The 21,053-nt window shown below is 41.6% G+C and overlaps 1 protein-coding gene across 1 annotated transcript in view; it reads left to right on the top strand.

Moving 5' to 3' along the window:
• Positions 1–6,637: 6,637 nt before the first annotated feature.
• adgrl2a (adhesion G protein-coupled receptor L2a) overlaps positions 6,638–21,053 on the top strand; it is a 92,247-nt gene continuing 77,831 nt past the window's right edge. The window contains exon 1 of the mRNA XM_076088071.1: positions 6,638–7,378. The gene's annotated coding sequence lies outside the window, so the exon portion shown is untranslated. The remainder of the gene's footprint in view (positions 7,379–21,053) is intronic.

Raw genomic sequence — 21,053 nt, 5'->3', positions numbered from 1 at the left:
TGGGAGCCATTGCACATTTTCTTTTGCCTGTGGAACATGTATTGCATTTATTATCTTGACCCCTATTTATTCTGAGTCTTTCATGAAGTTATTTATTTTAGTCCTGACATCTCTGACAAATGTCCTCTCTTTGGTCAACCTTAATGCAGAAGAATTTGAGGTTGCTAGCTTTGAAGGAATTGACGAATGCAGTCTAATCCAAATGGTATTTATGGTAAGGTTATTTGATTCTTGGAGGGTTGCTACTTGCTACTGAGAATGTTTAGTGAAGAATCACCCACACAGTGTGTATAACCCAAGCTGTCTAGAGAAAATGCAATGCATCAAGTAGGTCAGATAGGTGAGAAACTGTACAGATGCAGAGATATGTATCTTTGATAGTTTTTCTGTGGCATCAGGTTGACAGAAACTCTTGACAAAGAAGGGTCAGCTTTGTCTGATGTACCAACAACTAAGTATAAACGATCAAGTACCAATTTGAGAACAAATTTGAAGTACTTTACTTGAGTGTTTCCATTTCATGCTTCTTTTTACCCCACTTCATCTATTCCACTACTTTAGTTACTAGGCTACCTCACAGATTTTACACACAACATATGATCTTAAAAAATATGACTCTCTGTTATAGATAGAAATACCGTTTTATTTAATAGTAGCCTATATCAAAGAATCCATTTTAATAGCCTCCAACACCTCAACCAACTACAGCAATAGATGCCACTATACGCATTAAGGTATCAGTATAACAATCCATTGATAGTGTAACAAGGATTTCCTATTACTTTTTCAACCAATACTTGCATACTTTTACTTACTGGATCTTTTCAACGGAGGGCCTTTACATGGAGGAAACATAAGGAAATGGTTTTATATCGCAGTATTGACACTATTTCTTACATAAATCATATTAAAACATTCCCCACCACTACACAATGACGAATTTAATCTATAAATAAATGAGTGAAAAACACCAAAGGTAGAAGAACTGTGTGCAGTGTGTTGTTTGGAATATTAAGAGTAGAGAAAAATTAACAAATCAATAGAGATTTGTTTTTATGTTGTCCTCTGCAGGGTTGATCGTGTCTCTGGTGTGCAGTAATAGAACTTCTGTAAATCTTCAAAATATCTCTCACTTTTAAAACAACTCGGGGAAAGTCTGGAACAACGACTATTGTTCCTTTCCCACTTTACTATGCAACAATAATTAGCCGTGATTACAAAGTATCTCTTGAGAAATTGGGACAGAACAATTTAGTTCGTCGTCCTCAGAAATTGAAGTTGCCCTTCCTTTGCTTGTCTTTTTTCCCCCTGTTGGATTCATCTGTTCTTCAGTGTGCCAGGAAGAGCACACTACTAATCAAGCAAACTATTTGATTGGCATGGAAATACTTCATTCGGACTAATTTGGCTTAATAAACAATTGTGTGAAACGATTTGGACGAGTGCAATTACAGACCTATTAAAGGATGTATTAAATAATGTGCTTTTGGTATTGGCAGTATTTAAATACGACCGTGCACATATGCAAAGGCTTGTGCTTCGTGAGACGTGTGGCTGGAAACACACCTCTGGAAAAACGAATCAGCCCTCAAGAACAAGTTTTTTCGTCACATTTGCAAGTTTAAAGACCCTCAAAGATTGTTGTTGTCTCGGTAATAAGCATCTACAGCAATGAATTTGGCCATTTTTATGCCTTGGTGAGCAGCCTCTGTATTTAGAACAGTAATGTTTTATGGAAATAAGCTATATGTATTTAAAACTTATAATTGTGTTCCTTTATACTGGCACAAAGCAGTTACTTTTAAATTAGAGGAATTAATCGGAATGCAAAATTGAAGGGAGGAATGTCTGTCCACGATGATGAATGCTTAAGCAAGATTTTGCTTCAATTAAAATTTTCAGGCAATTATTGTAAAAGATTATTGACCTCTAAAGGGACTGGTGAGGTCACATATTTAGCTCTGTCTTTGCAGTGTGGTATTCATCTTCATTAGAGAGAACAATTGAAGACGTACTGGAGGGTATTAACGCAGACAGATTATCCTCTGCACACTTCACTAATAAAGTTGATTTCTATTATTGTCTGTCCAGGTGAAGGCAGGTTTTGAAGCATTGTCTTCTTCGCACTGACCTGCTCCTCCTCTTCATCACTGCTTTTGAGACTCTTGTTCTTTCAGCAGGCAAAGGTCATTTTTGATTTGATGGCTGTATAGTTGTTGTTTTGTTCTGTCATGAGCATAGGGCTCTATTGAGTTAATGGAGGTGATGGTTCATCATGCTGTTATTTTTGCTAAACTGAAGAACCAGACATAGTTATTTCTTTTTAATGCGTCTGATTGATGCATTATTGCAACTGGCTTAACACATCTGGAGGCCTACACTTTCCACAGCACTGTGGGAATAGTATGGGGATATATTAACTTTAAATCTGGGGGAGACAATTGAAAAATAACAACGATGCAAAGAAAAAGCGTTGGCTTATTATTTTTAGACTTCCCTGAAAAATGTAGAAGTGAAAAAATATCACAGATGTTCTCTGTTGCCGAACAACTCTGTTTTCAAATTATAATATATCAACTTGATGAATTATAATTGTGATAACATTGTGCTTGACAGAAGACCTTGATTTTAAACGTGTTGCACTCGTGAATAAATGGATCTTTCTTTCAACCCGGTCATTGGAAGTATACTGAGCACTCACTTGGTTTACAGTGAAAACGCCACATCTTTTTGTTTGAAAAATATGTCCACATTTACACAACACAGAGCACAACACGGCAAAGTGAAGCAAATTGGAACCGTTGGCCTCTGCTGAACCTTATTACTTGTGACCATATATCATTTTTTTATAGGTCAAAAGTGAGGCACATCTGTTTCCACTTGGCTAGGTTTCCATACAAAACATTTGAATAGAGATTCTTCACCTATATCCGTCGCTCCCCTGTGGTTGTTTAAACCGGCATACGTCTCATACATCAAATCTCAGAAAGATGATACCAGAAAGTGTATTTCTGAAAAACTTAAGATTATAGAACACAGTTTAGAAGATCTTTTAATGTTTACGTTTTCTTAAAAAGATCTGTTTATGTAGTGTGGTCTTTTAACACTCAACTTATTTGACAGTTGTGCAAGCCAGAGCCCAACATGCCCGCACTGGACCTTGCTTTCTTCAAATTTGATCTCGAAGCCCCTCATGTGTTTGACTTCTTTTTAATTGCTTCCTGTCTGCTGGGTCAATTATAAGTCCTGGCCGCTTTAAGGGGGGACCGGCTATAGCAGCATTTTTCGACAGACGGAGTGATTAAATAACTGAAATTTGAGCAGAATGATGAGATCACTCATTGGGACTTGATTTGATAATATTTTACTTGGTGTGCCAGCTCACAGCGTACACATGTTGATTTACGTTTAGACAGAAGTTGATTGCCTGGGCTGCCTTTCTTAAGTCTGTTTATTGAGAATAAAGGGAGCGGGACCAATACGATCTTACTCTTTTAACCATTATTGATTTTGGGTCAGGGGCTTGCTGGTGTATATACCCTATTGATATTGTATTTAACTCAAAATATGAGCCTTGAGAAAAACACTCCAAAGACTAACCTTGTAGTCAGCAAGCAACTTAAAAACACATGAAAACAGTTTTTTCATTAACATATGGTAATCCATTCATTTTTAATTAACCCCAGCAGCAAAGTTAAAGCAAAAATAATGTCAGTGTCAACCTGCAGTCTGTCTAGTTTCACATACTTGTATAAATAATGAGGAAAGATGATAACAGATTACGTAGCTATCTTAAGATGTAACTTTAACAGGAAATATGCAATACAACAGCAAACATATTTATGTCACTATGACACACAATGATGCCTCAGATTTTTAATAAGCCTATGCAAGCCCTTTTGCTTCCCTAGATAAGCTCTTGGCCCAGTTCAACCGGTGCAGAAACAGGTCCACTCCTCGAGGTGCTGCAGAAGTGGGGTCAAAACTCGCCACTGCATTGTTGCCCATGGCTACATAAATATTAACCGAGTTTGCAGTGTGTAGAGAGGCCTTCTTTGATTATGAGTCTAGTCTGAGAGTCTGATATCCAAGGAGACCACTACAGCCAGCTTGACTAAATTGATGAGAGAATACTGAGAGAGTCGGCGTAGTTGTGATGTGGTGGAGTTTCACTTGGTTTGGAGGAACAGATCAAGCTGCTGGATTTCATGCAAACGAAGCGGGGGAAAGAAAGATCACTAGTTCGCAGTTCACATACTTGAAGCTTCACTTTGAACTTTTGCTCTAGTGGCTGGGAGAGATGTGACAAGAAGAAAATAAGAAATGCAACCGCCATTCGGTGTCCTGAAGCGGATTCTCTGAGCTTTGCACAGTACCATTTAGTAAACTGTAAGCTCAAGTGATGTCTCAATTACAGCAGTTCAACACATTTTAATTATTTTGGTAGCACAAGTACACGACACAAACAAACTCTGTTGGTGTATGTCTAGGTCAAGCCCAGTAAAATTGATTAAAACTTCAAAATAAAGGTCAAAAGCACTTAATGAACAAATAATTGAGTGATGGAGATTAGATGTGGCTTTGTTAATTGTGCTCTGAAGCATACAACCTGGCCAAATCTCTGTCCGTCCATCAAGCAAAAGGATGACTGATTGGGGGTCAGAAGCAGTCCTGTGACTGGTCATGTGTGCCTGAAATGTCAATCATGTGCAAATATGTTGGGAAGGAACCAATAAGCATTGTTAGGTGAACAATTGAAGGTTAAGAGGCAGGCTCGGAGCCACATGGGAAATGGAGGGGGACATGTTTGCTCTCACCATGGATGACTGAGGTCTGTCCAAAGCATCTGCCATCATTTTCAACTGAAATGGACACAGAGAAACACTGTGCTTACATCTTTACTATCCTCCACACATGCACTTACATTGTCAGTTTTGTGTCGAGTATGTATTTACTTAAAATGCTGCCATCATTTCTGTCCTTGTTTTTCACCTTCGTATTTTTTTGGGGGGAGCTGCGCACAAGAGCCAGCTTTTATCATGCACCGTTTGGTGAGTGATTACATGCAATATTGTGCCGCATTTTGCAAGATATGATTATATCACAGTTTATCATAAACACTTTCACATAAACAATTTATGTGCAACCGCTGTGTGACTCGTCAAAGGAATGACTGCACAGGCTGGGGTCACACACGCACACGGTGGCCTATAATTAGCTAAATAATTGTAATTACTGCGTGATTCAGACGGATGTCTCTGTCTTCACCTGTTTTTATTTGATCTGCCGGTGAATTTTACAGTTCAATGATTTACGGTTCATTCAGAAGAATAGCAATACAAGTCTAATGCCCTCTGTTGACAATCTGAGGAAGCAGATTCAAATGAATTCATGCAAAATGGCAGTTTAAGCTGTTCAACGCTGCAGAGACAACACATGTGTTTTTAGTCTTGGCTTATAAATAAACATTTCTCCAGATATGGATGCCTGCCACTGGGTGACCTTTTATTACATCTGTTTTCTCTTTTTTGTCCCTTGCAAAAAAAAAAAAAAAGTCTGTATTATTATGTAAAATTATGCTTATGAAAACATAAGTCTGCCCCTCTGCTGTGTTCACCTTCACCTGGAAAGCATGACTCAACTTCACATTTCCACATAGTGGGTGAAGGACAGTTTTTATTGAAGCCAGGTGTGTACCCACGTCCTGCCTGATAATGTTTCTGGACAGAATTCCTCAACCAGATCACAACATGTTCCAAGTCTTCACCAAATGCGGAGAGAAACCTGCTTGTTTTGCTTAGTTTGACATATTCCGATTTAAAGATAGAGGCCCTGATGACATTATGAAAAACAGCAGTGGCCTTGAAAATTTCGATTTTCTCACTTGGATAAAAAAATGTTTCACTTTTTTCACTGAGGGTTTTAATAAAGAACTAAATCATATATTAAAACTGTGAATGTCCCATAGACATATTGTGCAGATCAAACTGTAATCGCCGGCATTACAGTGAATATGAATTGTGGACCACCAACATAACTTGCAGCTTACAGTAATGAGTCAAAGGGTCGAAGAAACAGCGGCCTGACGAAAATCCCCTTGACTGCTGAATGGTGTCATGAATCATGTAGAAGAAAAGTGCAGGGGGGGAAAAAAACCCACCCACAATTGAGGAGAGACTCTCGATATGAAAAACTGCTTGGCTACGCACACCAGCAGCACCAGCAGCACCATCAGCGGCTTGACCACTGTTGCCGGGCCAGTGTGTTATCCTGTGGGGCCAGTTGGAATGAGGGGGGATCTGTCTGTACTTCTATGTTCCTTTTGATGCTTGGTAGTATTACAGTAGAATAAGTCCTCTGTCATTGGTTGAATAGGCTGGACTGCCTACTGTGACAGCGTGGGCCTCTCATGTCCAAAAGGAAGGCAGTGTTGCATCTCTAGGCAGAAAAAAAAGGGACAAAAATGAGGAGGGGGATTTTATTGATAACCACCTTCATTTCTGTATGACGTAGCTGAATCTTTTCTTCAGTAAAAAAGAAAAAAGAAAAAGTGAGCTGATTCCTGTCGGGCAGGATAATAAGTCGATGTGATTAGTCTCCTGCACAGAACCAGACTCCGAGTCCGCGCGGATGTGGACTCCATGTCAGGTTTTAGTGCAGTCCCCCCGCTCAGACAGCTCCCGCAGACGGCAGCCTGCTCTCACTGCACTGGCGCTGTTTACTGGAAGCCCGCTCCGCGCTGCTTCCACCAAGTGTCTCAACACTGCGAGCGGGATCTTTTCCAGAGGCGAACCGCCGAAACTTGCCCAGTCGTCACAGTCTCATTCAGAGGAGCCAAGAGAGCAGCGTCGGCGGTTAAAGTAGCGGAGGTCGGTCTTTCTCCCCTTCAACACAGACACTGAAAGCCCCACACACTCTGTCCCTCTCAGTCACTCTCAGTCTTTCTGGGTATTTTTTCTTTTTTTTTTTTTTTTCTGGGTCCCCGAGCTCTCCGCGTCTCCTCTTCTTGTTTGTTGTTGCTGCTGCTGCTACGGGAGCGAACGGCGCACGGGAGAGCCGAGAATAGATGAGCCGCTCAGAGGTCCACGAGGTGCTGATGAGTCAGGACTGAGCGCAGAGCAACACCTTGCTTGCCATGGAAGAAGCGTGTGTCTGCTGCAGGGGAATGTACGGGCTGAGAGGGGGACCTGCCGCCCGATAGCCAGCCTCCGTCCCAGATAAGAGGAGCATGCTTCAGACCTGCATACTCGCTCTCTTCGCTGCAGAGGAGTTCCCATCAGCCCGTCTGTCCACAATCTGACTTTTTTTCTTTTTTTAAAATTCACATCCCCAACTGACTTCATTTCAGCCTGTTTGGCTCCACTGCTTTTCAAGAAAGGTAAGAGTAGTTTTTTTGTTTCTTTTCTTTTGCACCGTATGGGCTCATCCATCACTACTTTTATAAATCAGACCCTAAGCAGCAGCCTAGGCTTATTATGACAAGTTGGTGTGGAAGTGTGCGAACTTTTCTTTCATTGCTCGGTCACTTCGGAGCCTTGCCTTTTGCTTTCGGGACTGATTTTAAAATAATACCAAGACGTATGACTCAAGTCTCACGGTGTATTTAGCTACTTTTTAAAAGTAGAACATGTTGGGTTCATTTCATTAGGTGAGCCTTTATAGCAGGACACCTCTTCTTGTAGTATAGTTTAAATGGCCCGAGAGGTACCGTGGTTAATTGAAAAATGATTCATCAAAACAAAACCAGATGTGGATTGATTATCGGCTGCCGAGTTTGGCTGAATGGAAACTATTCAAAAAGTGTGTGTGTGTGTGTGTGTGTGTGTGCGTGTGTGAGGGGGGGGGGGGGGGGGGGGCAGCGCCTTTATGTGAACCAGAACATGTAGAGCACCATTTAATTGGAATGTATGCCTCCAGAGTTGAAGAGTAGTTTGTTGCTGGTGCTTTTTTTTTTTAATTTTAAATCCACTGATGGTCTTGTTGGTTTGAATAGGGGATTTATGCTGGGAGCTGTGACCTGAGAAGCGATGTCGGTGTGATTCTTGAGCATTCACAGGCTAATCCATTATAATTGGGGTTAGGCTATTTGTCCAAGGAAAGAAAAGAAAGAGGGGAAATCAGCCAAGGCTCGCCTACCAATGCAATAATTAGTTTTGGCTAAAGACAGAGCTGGTGACGCGCTGGTGCCACAAGCGTAGGAAATGTCATGGAAATCAATCAAAGGGAGACATACAAACGGAAAAAGATGCAAAAAAAAATAGGGGGAATATATGGGTGCTTCTTCGACTTAACTCAACCAGTCGGCGCAGAGTGGCTGTAAAATTAGATCCTTTTACTGCACATGTATTATTTAGGCCTACCGATTCCGAACGCGTCTTGTCAACCATGTGTTAAAGAGCAGGCAGCAGGAGCGCACATGCGGGTGCGGTGTGTGTGCCTCTCCTGGCCCCGAGAAACGCACCGCGGCCAGCCGATGATGCATGGCAGCTCGGGGGGCACAGCAGCTAATCTTAAGTGATCGATCAGTGGACTGATACTGATTCACGTGTCCTCAGCTTTTTTTTTTGTTTGTTTTGGTTGTCTTTCTGATTTTAAGATTTTAAGGGAGCTACGAATTACTGCCTCGATTAGAGTCCCTGAATGTGTCTCATTGGTCTGAAACATCTCGGTGGAACACATTCATAATAGCTGTTCAACGGGGGGGGGATTATGCAGTTACTACAAAATGTGACATTTGTTGAGTTTTTTTTTTAATCAGATATGCATTTAAATACAACCTGTTCTAAGACAAATCAAAAGAACGGTGTGTGGAGGATAAAGTGGCTTTATCCCCCCCACCATACATAACAAAGTGACATTCAGCTAAATACAAAGGGAGCCTATTTGAGTTTTCAGGAATGTGTAAAAAATAAGCCAATACACACGCTTGAATCAGGCTCCAAGAGCAACACTTCTTATCCAAGCCTCTTTATCGGGGAACTCCGTTTTCACATGTTTGTGCATAATAAAATGTTTGAATTAATGCAAGTGCAAATTCCAGCTGTTCTGAGGGAAGATATTAGCATATCAAAGTGGTCAGAGCCCTTACACAATGGAAGGAGACGTATTTTTCTGCCACTGGTTTTGGCTGAGCCTGAAATGCTTGAGAATGAGAGTGTGTGAGCTGGTAAAACTGAAAGTCTTGTGTATCTCCCCCCTTTCTTGTAACAAGGTCCGTATGACATGTTGTGTGTAGCGTAATCTCCCTTGTATTTGTTTGTGCGTTGGTGTGAGAGAATATGTCAAAGCTTCCACACAACAGGATAATTGTACAGCGACTCACAAAGAGTAAATAGTGTAATGGTGGCATATAAAAAAATATCTTAAACTTGTGTTGGAAAGCATTCGTTCTTAATTAATACAGTAGCATTTTTATTTTTTTTTAGTTTGTCAGAGCCTGTGAAAACAGGTGCTCATTGTAAATAACACAAACTACTTGTGAACGCGGATTCAAAATGGAAATTGTCTTCTCGGTTGTCTCGGTGTTTGATATCTTGTGCTCGAGCACGCCATTATGAGCATTTCACCGTTGAGTCCAGCGTGAGAGAAAGTACCTTTCTCGGTCTATCGCCTTGTTTCAGGGGAAGTGCGTCCGGTTTCAAAGGACTGCAGCTGCTCTTGATCTGCCAGAGCACCGGATTGCCCCTCTTTGCTTCGGCGTTCATCTCTACTCCCAGATCAATACAGCACAGCACACACTTCTACACGGGTTTGGGGCAGGCAAAGTGCTAGATATCGCTCTATTCTCTTTATGTGACACTCTCACAGCGCACGGGACTAAAGGCTCAGTAAGTGTGATTGGATGAATGGGGTTGAACGCATCAAAATTTGGGACATTACCGACTGTTGCTTCATTTACTGCTGCCGTATTTCTTGCACCCCCAGAACTATGGACATGTGACTGGTGCACTAAACAATCATAATGCAGCTTTCATAGCCTCTACATATTTTTTTAATTATCACAACAAGCCAGGCACTTCCACCCTGGCTTCATCAAGGTAATTTGTTTTGGATTTAATTCAATAAGAGTGCGCACATACTGACCAGTGGCAACATTTGCTCACTTTGTTTTTGTGTCGCACGCTCTCACAAGCTGGGAAATCTGCTCGTTGTCTTTGTCTGAGCTTCCAGTTGGCAACTCCAAGGTTGCACTGTGGCTGAATGGATTGTCTGTGCTAGCGTTGCACTAGGGATGTCGTGCCTTTATTCACGGTGAACACCACCTAAGCTACTCCGTAGCAAAATCAAGCAAACGATTGAGGTTGTGAATGCGTCAGAAGTAGAGGATTGCAGGGAGTTAAATCATTTGGATTTACATCCCATTGCTTATTTGGCGTGTGAATTGTGGTTTTGTGTTTTCAGATGCAATCTTTGCTGTTGCTAAACCACCTACATGGAGTCATACTGTGCAGATAACTGCTCCCCATTAGAGGGAGGAAACAAGGCTGTAAAAGAAAGCTATGGCAAATTTGATGTAACGTGCAGGCCTTCGGTGGGCCAAAAAAACCTCCCCTTTCATGACTGATTTTATTTTTACGATTGGCAATCAGTAAAACGCTGTGCGGCAGCGTGTTCCCCCTCCCTGCCATTTTGTAAAAAAACATTTGTTTCCACTTGCCAAAGGCCTCTGGTGCGGCAGGGGATTCGGTGCCCCTCAAATGGCAGGTGAAACTTTCTGCTTGCCTAAATAATTTCAGAGCAGAACATTACACTGGAAGGACATAGGCGGCGGAACGTAAGGGTCAATTCAAACTCTGGTGACAAGAAACAACATGGATATTAGCCGATGGCTCTCACGTATAGCTCTCTGTGCGCTGGTTAAGTGGCAGCCTCCCTGAGCCTATCTGGCATCTCTGTTTTTGTGCGTCACCCATTTTGTGCTTCTCTGAGAGGTGTTTGCAAGAAAAGGAAGTGCAAAGTGCGAAACGGGGTCGTAAAAACTGTCGTCTGGTCATAAAACGATTGGGTGCAACATGCTGGCCTGGTTTCTGATCGTTGCTTGTGTATTTTACATCATGCTGAAAACACTACCTGGGTTTCAGATAAGATCTGCTGTGTGCTATTAGTAATGTGTATTTAGGTCACACCCAACACGTCTGTCAATAAAGCGACTACTTCCCTAAAGTGGGATTTTTCTTTACACATTATTATTATTTAAAACATTTAAATTAGTGCTGTCACTGAAGTTATATTTACTTTTTGTCACTTGGATAATTGTAAGATAAAAAATAAATTGCAAACACATTTGTAATTATTAAAACATGTTTTATTAAATTATATTTTATACACAACATGATCGTTTTTTTTTGCTCTCATTTAGTTTTTTACATGTATTCTTCTTTATAATTAAGACAATTAAGACTACACACACACACACACACACACACACACTGACCCTGTCTTATTATTTGTGCTATGTGAACAGGACTTGCCCTTATCTGTGCACAGCTGCAACACTATTTGGGAAAATATTCAATTTCTGTGTGACAGAGGAGAACCTGGGAGGCAAGGCTCTAAGCAAACAGCAGTTATTGCGGCTCTGCCATAGCAGCCGAGAGCAAGGCCTGGCTGGGTGAGAGGGGGGGGGGGGGGGGGATCTGCGGACGTCTGCCAGGGGAAGGAGTAATGTCTCGGCTGGATTAGAGGAGAGCGAAGCACTTCCACACTTAAAAGCCCCTTTTTTCTTCAACAAGACGGGGCTGTTATTTAGGAATGTGTGGGTAAACACACCATAGCAATAGATTTCCTCTATATAGGCTGCTGCTGGTTTCCTTGACAATTGTGACTCAATGCAAGTAAGATAAGTTTTATTCCTCTTGCCTTTTTTTTTTTTTTCCCTTTTTCAAAAATAATTTGATGTCAGGCTGTGGGTGTGCTTCAGTATAATTAGGCTGACATTGTTCCAGCGGAGTGCAAAAGTATAGTAAGCAGTGTTCAACATTAGAATATCATTTTGCTTTTGTTCAAATGGCATTTCAGTTTTTATTTATTTATTCTTATTGGAGCTGTACTTAATATTTAGCTGTGTTTGTCTTTCAAACGATTTGCATACCTATTGTGTTGAGTTACGTACTATTTAGCAGTTAAGTGGACTACGATACTCTCCCAGAATACCGAATGCTAAAAAGTGTATGTATAGCAACAACCAATGCAACTATATAAAACAGCAATAGTGTGTCTTTCAACGGACGGGATTAGAATGGGTTGTGATTTGCTAGTTCCTCACTGGGAGCGCTTTAATTCAGAAAGCTTCGCTATAGACGCTTGCATGTAATGAATTCTTTACGTTGGAATGCAGTTTTCACAGCAGCGTTGATTTTGAATGATCAAAGACTCAAGTCAAACTGAAAGGAATAAAATATGAGACATGCAAGTAAATGCACTCCAAAGCACTGTGTGCTGCCTACATTGCAGTTGAAACCCTGCCAGATGCATATTACACATTATGTTGGTGCTCACTTTTTGAAGAGTATGCATCGCAGCTGTTTTCATTCTATATGCTTATTTGGTTGTCGGGTTGGTTTGGAAGGCTGAGGCTTTTGATAAAGGATATTTTATTGTACGGTATTTAGTTGGGGGAGTGTGGAAGCTTTGTTCTTGTAATGTAGTTGCCAAGTCAGATGGAGTTGAGCGTCTGGTCTGGGAGTTTCAGAGGAATATCACAGGCATGGTAACTTGCTGAAAACTAAGCTAATCAACAAAATAATTGTCTGTTCAATTGCTACCATGCCAGAGACATCAAACACAGCCGAGGTTGAAAAAACAATCAAATTATCTCTTAATGATTGCTCACGCTGACAGACGAGCGCTTGTGAGTTGGTTTTTGTTTGCAGGCGACATATGTGAGGAAGAATGAACTTTGAGGTCGCTCGCTCGTAAATTCTGTGTACATCTCGTAATCTGCATAGATATCCATCATCACCTGTAATGAAAAACAATTTTATATTATGATGTGGTTTTTGGCAGCGGAACAGAGAGAACTGTATTAGTCTATTAATTTCCTGCAGCGAATCATGAATCCTGCTGCTTTTATCCTCGAAGTACCCTCCATGTGTGGTCCACAAAAAAATGTTTCTGTTTCCTCTATAGACTAAAGTTTGGCCCCTATGTCTGCTCTCCTCTCCTCCCTCCCTCCCTCCCCCCCCCCCCCCCTCCCTCCCTCTCTCTCTCTCTCTCTCTTTCTCTCTCTGCGTAGATAATGTCTCTGCAAATGATTTAACCGCCCTCGTTGAGGCTCCTTCCAGTAATTGAACAAGCAGAGACTGGGTGCTTTACAGGAAAACAATAGTCATATTATCTCAGATCTCCACTAGTCTGAGATTCAACAAAACACTACCTGGGATCGGACGTTGCGGACTACTTCGAGGGTCTGAATTGAAGAAAGGAACCAGGTTTGCTTTCTCTCCACACTAAGAAAAAGAAACAAAAATGGATGCCATTAATTTTCTGTAGACGCGATATATTGAAAGTGTCGCATGATTGGAATGCATGTCTCGCAAGATGCACCTGGGGGTGAAGTGCTTCCTTGGGTGGTACTTGGTTGACTTAAAAAAAAAAAAAACATGCGCGCGAGAGAGAGGCTTGGTAATAATTCATTAGAACAGTGACAATGCTTGTAGCAATAATTAGTCCAGAAATGTGTGCTAAATATAAATTACTTGAATTATTGGATCATTTAAAATAAAAACATTTGTGCAAAATGCTATTAATATTATTTTTATTTTTATTATAGTTTAGATGGACAAATCCCTTTACATGAAAATATGTCTCAAACCCCCAACCTGGTGCGATTCAGCGTGATTGCACCAGGTTGGAATTTGTTCTGTTTGTTGGCAGAGCGAGGGGAACTTTGATTGTGTTGCCGTGGAGCAGGACTGACCTTGTGTGTCAGAATGAGGTTTTTCTACGCCTTGTTTCATACAGAGCACCCTTAAACTGAAATGGCCTTAGGAGGAGTTGTTCTTGACAGAGATGCATTGTTTCAGGCAGCCAATAAACCACTGCACTGAGTGGCTACATCTGTGAACCTCATCTTGACTACAGTGTGGGGCTAGCAACAACACGGCAACTGTCACGGCTGCACCTGCTGCTGTCTCAGTACAGAGCCTTCCCTCTCTGTTGCCCATAGAACCGCATCACTCTCCTCTCCGTGACAAGCCAGAGGCAATGGTCTCCGCTTGGGTCAAACTGGAGAAAAGCTTCTTGGGAAAAGCATTTGAAAACAGGGGGACAAAATGTCAGAGTCGAAAAGAGATGTTAAAATAATATCTCTGCCCCGAGGGCCAGGATTTGGTTCAGTTGGAGCCTGGGTTTAAAATTCCTGTCTTGTGAAACATAGCGGGGTTAAATGCGCTGGCTGAGTAAAAACCTGACCACCACTTTGAGTGTTCATTCTTCAGCGCATTTGTCCAGCTACAGTAACAGTCCGGGGTTTGATATGACAGAAGGTTGTCTCTCTCTAATATTGTAAATGATGAATAGAGATAAATGGAGCTGACTCTTCTGTACACACGCCCGCCCTGCTTGTGTATTGAGGCCATTCGGAAGATGATCTGATCAGCTAAGAAGAGATTCAGGGGCATTAAAGGCTTTTAAAACTCATATGCGCTCACATTTGCTACGCTGCGTGTTAGAAGTCACAGAGCTAGCTGGGATCCAGTATAGGAATTAATAAACCTCAAGTTTTGCACACACTTTATTTGGTTCAGTGAATACCTGAAAGAGAAAACAAGAGGCAAGAAATATCTTGCGGAAAAAAATGACTATTGGATCATCACGCTGTCTCAGAAAAAGATTATTGGAGGGGAACAATGCCGAGGGGATTTTCAGCCAGCAGAAGTGATGCAACATGTCCACTTTCCTGCCAAATTGAACTTGGGAGTGTGACTCGCAATGCAGGAACACGAGGAGTGGGGCTGACGTGAATGCAGATAGTGTGGGATTAACATAGGGGAAGATTTGAGCGACAGTGGCCGGTGACGTCTCTTTACAGCTTTGCTTGTACAGCTGTGCCAGGCCTGGCATTCACTGCTGCCTGTTGGATCCAACTCCTCCTCTACTGCCGGGGGGGGGGGGGGGGGGGTGGTTAGGTAATGAACATCTTAAATACTGCAGATAAGTTGAGCTCCTGAATATGTGTGTGTAGATGGAGACGTCAAATTATTCATTTATTTATAATGAAAATTGGAATGCTTGATATTGACACCTCAGTGTTTCTGTATGGTTGGATCTTTTTGGCATTTACACGGGGAAAAATACATATACAGGCTGCCCTAATAATGAATCATGCCTCCTTCTAAATGAGGTGTGAGGCGGCTCTGCTGGTGTGAAGTCTGCCATAAATCACACTCTTTATCCATTAGACCGACCTGTTTGTCTAATTCAGCTACTCAATCCCTAGCGAACTGGATTTGGTTATTCAGACGAGTGTGAGAACTGCAGCTTCGACTTCACACCTGGTATGTTGTCGCTGGACGCGTGACACATAGATGTGGAGAAGCAAGAACAAATGGAATTAGCCACAAAATGACAATCCAGTTGAGTATCAGCTTCGTTATAGATTCCAGCATATCAGGGCTGATATCACGATGGTTATTGTTTTCATTCTTCAATTGCTGGTCATTCGTATTTAACAAACACGATGGTAAGAATGTTAAGTATATTGAAAATTATTTTTGCGTCGCTGATGAAGACGACGTATCTCCACAACTTTTCGTTTACGAAACCCAACCTTGTTTTCAGCTTTGTGACGATGCATTTTTCAGCTAAACCTGTCGGTTTTTAAATGGTTTAATTAGCGGGAGAAGTAGGAGATTTCTTTTCCAGTCCTTAAAGGAAAACTTCTGTTTATCCAAAAGAGTCACAATTCTTTCTTCTTTAAAAAATAAAATAAAATAAAATCATCAGTGTTTGTTTAAGAATTAAAAAAAAAAACAACGTTGGGTGTGAAATCGGCACCACTACGCCGGGACCCATCTATCAAGCTGTAGACAATTTACAGTAACAAATAAATAAATCGGGTTTCATGTTTTACAGTTTGTTTTATGTTGCTGCCTGCAACTACATAAAAAAACGAAATTACTTTTTGAAGAACCTTCCTTATTTGGAGATATACAGCACTGATTGGCCGGCATTGTCTAATAAATCAAATGCCGAAAATCTGCCAGCAAATGTAACATTTTTTATCTTAATCTACAATATACCTGTCTGTGCTCTCATAAGAAACAACAAATAGGAGCATTAAGTTATACATGTTTTTACCCCAGTGATACAATCAGAGCAAGGTTAAATGATGACCAGACAGAAAGCTCTGAGCAAGCTGCACAAATTCTCAAGTGCTGCATCTGTGCCCCGGCAACACATGTTTCATTTTTAGCTTCAGCATCAGCAGCTGAACCAATGCGATGAGTGCCTTTCTGTAGTAGTTGATGGAAATAGGAGAAAAGCGATGTAAAGAGGACAGTCAAAATGGGGGTGGGCAGAAATGGGTGCATTTCTGTCGTCGCAAAGAGTGACGCCAGTGGCATTTCCGTCATTCATCAGCCCGAGCTGATTACTAGTGAGTCTGGAGTGGGCTGACAGGACGCGGCTCCTGAAGCCATTACCATCAGAAATAGGTCCAGCAGGCCCGGGGGTAGAGGCCGGGACCTGCCTAAAGGATGCTGAAGTTTGCCATGTTTTTGCCGTATATAACAGCTATGTAGCATAGTGTTGAAGGTGCTAATATGTTTAGCGTGTCTCTAAAAGATTTTCCGATGATGCGAGCTTTTGCTCTGTAAATGGTGGTGTTGAAAGGTAGCCACCGAAAAACTGAAGCTGAATCTAACAATCAGCTATGAGATGCTGAATGTTACAGACACTGCAACGCCTACTCACTTTACTGCCAGGGCCAAAAAAAGAGGGATCTTTTATTCTCTCACCTGAAAAGGCTCCGATGCTCCTGTGCATAATGGAGGCAGTGTAGCAAAGGGAGGGCTGCACAGACATCACTCGGGGACAATATTGTGAAGTCGCCGCCACACGACTCTCTCAGCTGCATACTTATATTAAACTTTAACAGAAGTCAACCGCTTTGTGCCGAGACAGAAATGTGTAATGAAGCTTCCATAACACGATTCTACAACTGGAGCATGCAGCGATAGCCCCAAACAAAAGAGGCTAATTGACGATGAAGATATTTTGGTGTATAATACATAGAGGGATGACAGAGATGGAAGATATTCACAGGACGGGGCTGAATATTTATTAGCGAGACAAGAACAATCTCCTTTGATGTTACAGTGGATAACTGCTTTTAACCTGTTTCTGTTGTTCACGCGCTTTCTTCTTTGTTAAGTCACATTTTAATAGACTTTGAGGAATGCAAAGCAGGACGTTGCTCTTTAAGCCGATATATCGGCGACGTTTAGTAAATCAGCAAGTCATTAAATGCATGCATTTGTGTTTCAGAGTATCGTAAAACACATAAGATGCTCTCCATTTGAAGTGCTGATGAGCTTTTAATGAAAGCTTTGTTTTTGGTTATTTTGTAATACTAGATGTTCAACTCTGACTGTATGTGTGAATTCAAGGAAGTGTCTTTGAAGGCATTTTATCAAGACAATATTAATGATGTAAAATGTAAAACTCTTTGGATATGCGTATCAAAGTGCATCTCCGTCTCACGTGCCTCTTTCATGATGTTTTTCACTCATCAGATCACAGCTTATACACAAAGACAATAACTGCTGATCATGTTAACAGAAAGAGGTCAAGGTCAAGAAATAGAGAGGTATTCTATGACATAATCTACTAACTATTCGTGTCAAATAAAACATCATGTTTCATTTACGCGGCTCTGAATGGTGCAAACCACCTCACGGAGATGCTTGTGGTTGTGCAGAGGAGAATTTCCCTCCCCAGCGAGAGCCCTTGTCGAGGTGCGGTATTGCCTTCTCTCCCCACATGGGACTATGTTATCACCCTCACTTCATATTCATAGTGAGTCTTATTCTCCTGTCATTATTTTGTGTAACTTAGAGCTGTAGCAATTACACTTCAGTGGATTACCTATGCAGAGATACAGAGATTCAAATCTCTGCTTCATACTACCTCCGGCGTGGCAGTTCAAAGGTGCGACCCGTACTGCAATTCGCTATCGTTTGCACGAAATTGGTCAACCTTTCAGAGTTTGTTTGCGAATTTGAATCCCTTTGGTATTCAAAACAGGAGGGCCTTATGACAGGGAGATAATTTCCTAGTGAATGTTTTATCGCAGTCTGCTTCACAGTCTCCTGTATCTGTCTGCTCTCTCTCTCTCTCTCTCTCTCTCTCTCTCTCTCTCTCTCTCCTTGTGTCTTTAGATTCCCTGACTTTGGTCCAGCTATCCAGAGAGAGAAAAAAGAACAAAAAAGAAAGCCCTGTTTGTCCCCCCCCCCCCCCCCCCCACCCCTCCTCCCTCTTTGTTATCACAAGAGAGCAAACACATATTAAACATACACAAGGTGCAGAAGCAGTGATTGCCGTATCTGCTGTCCTACTGTGGGTGGCAGGGGACGATAGCATAAGCCACAGAACCATTTACATAATTTTTAAAATCATGTCAAGCCTGAATCAGGGTCAGTTGGAAGTTGGGCACATTCTAAAAAAGAGACGTCTTTGCCTATGACAAAGCATTACAATGTTAAACTATTGTTTTATTCATCCCTCTCCTGTGGCATGCCATACGTTTATATTTGGGCAAAGCACAGCAGCTTTCGCTCTAATCTATTGAATGTAAGCCAAGTGTTCTCTTGATGACATCTCTCCACATTGAAGTTGAATAGTATTTAACAGTCTACTCCCTCTCTCTCTTTCGTCCCAAAGGCAGCTCCATTGTACAGTGAGCAGGCAGGAGAGAGATAGCACCTTAGTTATTTAAAGCGGTGGGGTTGGAATGAGCCAATCTGGGCTTGTTTGCATCACAATCCCTGACACAGTGCTGATGTTATGCTAATGAACTCAGCGGAGAAGGCTCAGCCCCCAAACTGTCCTCTCTCTCTCTCTTTCACAGCTAAAAGTGGGGCGAGGGGCAAGGAGTAGTGACACTGAAACAGCGTGAGGAAATCTAATGATGCAGCCTGGAGATTCAAAGCAACTTAAATGACTCGATTTTGTCATGTTGCCGGGTTTAATGCGGTATTAGAACCTTTAAAAAAAAAAAAGAAAAAAAATCATTTTCCATTCAGAATACGTTTCACGTTATTGTGCAGCCAAGCGTGTGAAGCGATCATTTCAGAGCAAGAGCTAAATGCCTTTTTAGACATTTTCTCTTTCTTTGAAAAAAATCAAATCAAATCAAAACACCATCATCAGGTTGAAGGAGCACCATTACCCATCAGGGCAGTATATACTGATTGAAGATTTAGCGCCGACAAGTGATTGCATTCAGGACAAGACTACACCCACTTCTTTTGTCTGAGCTTCCTGACGAGACACATTTCTATACCTTGTTTAGGTTGACATATGCCACTTCCCTTGTCTGACAAAAACATTCATTCCATCTTTTAGATTAAAAAAGTAGATACGGCAGCGCTGGGATAGGTATGTGCTAGGATGAAGTAGGCGACCGTAGACCTTTTGTGTGGTAGTGCTTCTGCTGGAAGGTCCTTGTGCTGTTTTTCTTTTTTAGTGAGAACTGAGATTATGTGGTGTCCCCTTACTTTGGCTGTGTTTGTCCTTCCTCTGGGCATCAGAAATGTTTAAAAGCCTCAATTAGACACTGAGCCACGGTCGGCCACATTGTGCACAATGCCTGTAATCTCAAAGAATTAACAAAAATCTAAATACTGCTTTCCAAGCTTGTGCATTCTCACTTTTAGAAATGTTCAAAGACGGAACATCTTTCTCGATGCTTTCTTGTGTACTGAGAGAAAAAAGTATTACGGGGTGCTCAAGTGCAGTGACGAGGTGAATCCAGGTAAAAGCTGGTATTGAGCCGTTGTTAAATATATCCAGTCACAAAGGAGGAGATGTAGCAAAGCAAACTAAGAAGAGAGGGATTCTGGAGCTTTTAGACATTGAGATGTGGATCGTGCAAAATCAATATCAGGATTGTACATTTAATGTAAGTCAATGATTCACTTTATGGTAAATCTTTCTTCTCTAGGTGAACTTTAAATATATTTCCACAGTTTTTTGGTTCCAGAGACGTTTGCTTAGTTTATCTTTTGTTTCTCATCGCTGAAACGAGTAAACACACGGATGCGTCTTCTCCTTCCGGCTCCGCTCTCATTTTAAACATGTCTCTCACAAGTCATCTTCTCCGTTACCTTCTTCGTGTTTTTTGTTGCTGCCGACGACCTTAAAAATGAATCATCCTGTTTAATAACGCCTCGCGATCACAGTGCATTATTGATGTTGAGGTCCTTAATAGAAAGATGAAGCAGGGTTTTTAACCATTCAGCTGCTCATTTTGGGGGGAGGGTGGGGGGGGGGGGGGGGGGGGGGGGGTCACTAAAGCTGCTTACTGGTGCGTAGCCGAGTAAATACTGCACATTATTATCATAGACTAAAACCAGGCCCCGCACATTTGCAAACAAACATGTTTTTTTTTTTTTTCACATGAGAGGCAACACTAAAAATAAATACTTGACACAAGCTGCCGAACTCAATAACAGGTCACATTTAGGACCTCAATGAGCAAATCTCTGACCTCAACTGTTTCTTTGTTCACCGTAGTTCAGCTTCAGGCGACATGAATGACTCACACACTTTTTACTTGACACTCGTTAGTATTTTTTTGCTGTGAATGCTCAGTTTTTTTTGTCCAGCTGCTTGACTTTACTCGGGCACATTGTATTATTTTTTCCATGAGCGCTGAACGGTCGCACTCATTTTGAAATTGAGAAGATGAGTTTGGGAGACTCTTGGCCAACTGCCCGAGCTCAGTTTGTGTAATCCCTGATTTATTTTGACTAATTTAGTCATGGCAAACTGGATCACACAACAAGTGTTTCTTTTCTGGTGTCTCTGACCAAAAAACCCTGCAAAGTATT

The sequence above is a fragment of the Anarhichas minor genome, unplaced genomic scaffold, assembly GCF_050575085.1.
Source record: "Anarhichas minor isolate MPS153535 unplaced genomic scaffold, ASM5057508v1 ptg000010l, whole genome shotgun sequence".
NCBI lineage: Eukaryota > Metazoa > Chordata > Actinopteri > Perciformes > Anarhichadidae > Anarhichas > Anarhichas minor.
Note: the sequence above shows the minus strand (reverse complement) of the source record. Positions and strands in the feature narration are given on the sequence as shown.